Below are 4575 nucleotides of genomic sequence, written 5' to 3'. Positions count from 1 at the left end.
TTCATTCCTTCTTAAAAGGGGGAACCAAATACCCATGGAAGGAGGTGCAGAGATTAACTATGGAGCAGGGACTGAAGGAAGGGCAAGCCAGCCTAAAACCCAGCTTCTTAAACTGTGATTTGCAACTCCATAGGAGGGCATGTGACTGAATGTAGGAGGTCATAAAAAAATTGGCTACACTCTATGACTTCTGTATGTGCATCACCCAAAATCAAATGCCAAATTAATCGAAAACAACTCTGTCAGCATTTGCCTTGCTTCATGTTGCTGGGCAGGATCCCACGTCAGCCTTAGTTCCGAACATACAACATGCCCACGGGCCACCGTGAAATGCAAGCAAATGCAACCAGAATGACTATGTGTTTATTAATTGCAATGTGTTTTTCCATCCACACAGTGCTCCGCTCTTATAGAAACAGAATGATTAAGAGGCAGAAAACAAAGAAAGTTTCCCAGCATCATTCCTCCGCATGCAAACACCAAATTAGTGCATCTCTGGATAGCACTGTGCTGGTGTTTAAATTTTTACTTTGTTATCTGAATTATCATTTAGTGGACTTCCAATAGTTTCTAAAAAGTCTTAAATGTCCCTCTGCCATTGTTGTGGTACATATATCTGAGCAGTGGTGTTCTCAACCTAAAAACACAAAGTTGCTTTCTGTCCTGCTGCATCAAGTAGTTGGGAAAAGATTAACTCTTCCCATCAAAATAAACAAAGGCATCATCTTAAATTAGTATGCTAATTTGCTTATATCTTTAGTAACATTTTATGTAGACCAGAATTTTCAAAGTAATTTTTTTATGATTGACTGAAAATCAGAAAATGGTTGATTTCCATATCTATTTTATATCCTTAGATACCAGAAGTTACATAAAAATCTCTAGGGTAAAAGGAATTGTGAGAGAAAAGTTTAAGAAACTTTGGCCTGGCAGGCAACATGGCACATGCCTTAAATCCCAACAGAGGCATGAGGGAGGTGGTTCTCTGTGAGTTCAAGGCCCAGCCTGGTCTACATAGTGAGTTTTAAGACAGCCAGAGCTACCCAGAGAGATCCTGTCTCAAATATATATAGTCTACAGATACACATACATACATACATACATACATATCATACATACATACACATACATACATATATATACACACATACATACATATATACATACATGCATACATACATACATATATACATATATACATTGAAAAGAAATCTTGGCTTAAAACTACAGTACTTTCATTGTCAAAGCCTTAATGGAGTGTCAGCAAATCCACATTCCTACCAAAAGGGAGAATCAGTTCCCAGCTTTTTCCAGCTTCTAGTAGTCATCTTTAGTGCTTGGCTTGGAGCTGCATTGCTCTCATCCCAGCCTAAACGATCACATCCTTTCTTCCCCTTCTCTTTGTGTCCAGGGTTTGTCCCTCCAAACAATCCTCAGGATGCACTTGGGGCTTACCAGAGACTCCCCACTCGTGTCCACACGTACTTGCATCTGTGCTTTGCCCTTGGAAACCACCTACAGGTCCTTTGGAAATGCTGTGTAGACAGACAGCTACCGCTGCTAATGCAGGACCAGTCCACTGTGGTCTCCCATATAATGGGAGAATGCACATCCAGAGATGATGTCTTAAAAACTATGTGCTATGTCTTCCCTAAATCTTTAAAATTCAATGAAGCCATCAGAAGAAACACAGGAGCTCCAGTAGGCTGATACCCAGACAAAGAAAGCTTCTGAGGATTGAGGCCATGGGTACCTTGCTTTTCCTGACTGCTATTTTCTATCTTGTCCAAATGTTCACCTAGAGGAGGTGTTACTATCTGTCTTAGTCACTTTTCTATTGCTTTGCTAAGACACCATGACCAAGACAACTTATAGACAAAAGAGTTTATTGTATCTTATAGTTTCAGAGGGTGAGTCCATGACCAATACGTCGGGAAGCATAGCAGGAATCAGGTAAGCATAAATGCAGAAGCAGGGGCTGAGAGCTCACATCTGTCCCACAGACATAAGGCAGAGAGAGCTCCGCTCGCTGGTAATTGTGTGGGCTTTTGAAACCTCAAAACCCACTCCAGTGACGCATTTCCTTCAACAAAGCCACACCTCCTAATCCTTATCAGTTACATGAACTATGGACCAAGGCTTCAAATGGCCCTCTGAGAGCCATTCTTATTCAAACTGCCACATCATCTTCTGTCTATTGTATCTGTCCATATCCTGGAAATCATGGTTTGTCCGGGCTCAGAGCAAGTGTCCAGCACCTGTTGTGGTGATTGGGAAGGAGTGATGTTTTCAGAATGTAATAAGGAGCAGCACTAGTCACGCTCGGATCCCAGGCACCTGCGTTACACTCTGAGCTGTGTGTGGCAGCCCTTGAGGCAACACTGACATTTGGGGGCCATTGCATCATCCTCACAGGTACACAAGCCTCCTTGAAAGGGTGGGGGAGTTTGCGTCACCCGCAGCAGGGCACACGTTAGCTTCTTCCCTATTCTTTCCCTATCCTTTCTGAAGCTCACCGTGACAAGAAGGATGTTTTAGTCCCCTTTGCTGCTGAGGAAAAAGAGAGTTTTCAGATTAAACAACTTGCCTAAGGCCACTCAGCTGATATGGAGTTCAGCTGGGATTTAAATCTGGGCTTCTAAAAATTCTAGGCCTGGAGTTTTCCCCGTAAACCAGGGTAAGATGAAGAGCTAGCGTGGCTGACCAACTAGGTTGTGAAACACATTTTTAATGTCTTGGTTTATTTTGTTTTCACTCTCTTTATCTAAAGAAGTCAAAATTGAGGGATTGGAGGGTGACCCTGCTCTAAACTGTACTTGCTGAGGACCAGCCTAGCAAATATTGAGCTTTCCAGTCACTAAGCTCATCCAATTCCAGCCTCCACTCCATCTACCACCCTCAGGCCAGGCTGCCATTCTTGGACAGTGCTTTGGATTCCAAATTTACTCTCCAGCTTTTAAATCTAATACAATGTCAGTTCTTCAAAACAATGGCCCTACCAGAATTTTCTAGGCTCTGTGCATCTCTAGTGGGAACCTGGGTAGCATCAGCGCCCCCTAGCTGCAGAGGCAGGTGTGACATGTGAACATGCTCCTCGAGATCCCTCAGGCCCGCCTCTGGCTGGCAGCAGCACAGAGACTGCCATTTGGCATCCTGACCAGTGCTCCAGAGAGCAGTGAGTGGAGTGTCGCCTTTTAGGGGAATGCCAGGAAGGCCAGGGCATCTGCCCAACCCTGGCGCAGCCCAGATGCCTGTGTAGAAGCTGAATGCTCCCTTTGATGTTCTTTCTCTTGCACCCCACAAGAGCACTTGATTCACCCTGAAAGTGAAGTGGGTTATTTATGACCCCCACCATCCATCGTAGGGTGGCAACTGCTGCCAGCACACAGATCATTGTTTTTGGCACCATCATTTTTGGTGATGTTTGCTTAATGGCACTGAGCTGAAATATCATTTTCTGGGAATGGCTGCCCACCAGGCACTTAATTACAAACAAAATTAGACTTCTGTGTGGTTTCACCCAAAGCCCAGGGCATTGGGATAATTACTTAGAGAAAAGATAAAAAATACAAGTTTATCCCACAAACCATCCTGCCAGATATTATAAAGCTAGAAGCATCAAACTCCATTTTTTCCAAACCAAGTCATGCAGCAGCTCCTTATCCCTCTGTGGGTGGATCAGGAACAGCACAGGTGACTCTTGTGGTCCAGGGAACAAGGCTAAGATACAGGGAGGTTTTCTAAATATCCCAAAGGCTGATGTGGGTACTCCTTCTTGATTTATCCAAATGGGGGGGCATATTCTCCTTCCCTCTTTCCCTCTCCCTCTCTCCCTCTCCCTCTCCCTCTCCCTCTCCCTCTCTCTCTCTCTCTCTCTCTCTCTCTCTCTCTCTCTCTCTCTCTCTCTCTCTGTATGTATGTGCGTGTTACAAGCATGTGACTATGTACGTGTATACAGTTGCACTCACCTGTATGGGCATATGTGGAGGCCAGAAGTCAACTTTGGATATCCTCTCTCACCTGTCCCTCTCCATTTTATTTTTTAAGCCAAGGTTTCTCACTGAACCTGAATTTTGCCAGCAAAACAGTTAATCCCCAATATCTGATTGTCTCAGACTTCCAGTTCTGGGGTTAGAGATGTTACAGCTGTGACCAGCTTCTACATGGGTGCTGAGAATCCAAATTTAGGTCCTCAAGGTCACGAAGCAAGCAGTTTCCTCACTGAGACATTTTTCCAGCGCTTCAAACTTACAGAGCTAAAGGGCATTAAGTAGATACCACACTTCTCGGGTTTGGAAAGCAAAAAGAACATGCCCACTGGTGGAACGAAGACAAGCCTCTGGGTCTTGGGCAGCTCACTTAGAGGATGGGCAATGCGGGTCTGTCTCCTCCCTTGTGGGGATATGTGAGACCAGAGCACCTGATGTAATCCCTGGCACTCACTAGGTTCACAAGACATGGTGACAACGTGAAAACTGGGCAGGACTCCTGCGCCTTCTTCAGGCTGGTTCCCTAACCGTTCACCTGTGGAGCGTGACGTCAAACTCCTGCTTGCTCTATATCAGGGAGGCTGAG

This window comes from Mastomys coucha, unplaced genomic scaffold (genome assembly GCF_008632895.1).
Source record: "Mastomys coucha isolate ucsf_1 unplaced genomic scaffold, UCSF_Mcou_1 pScaffold21, whole genome shotgun sequence".
Lineage (NCBI taxonomy): Eukaryota > Metazoa > Chordata > Mammalia > Rodentia > Muridae > Mastomys > Mastomys coucha.
The sequence above is the reverse complement of the archived record's forward strand: the minus strand, read 5'-3'. Positions refer to the sequence as shown.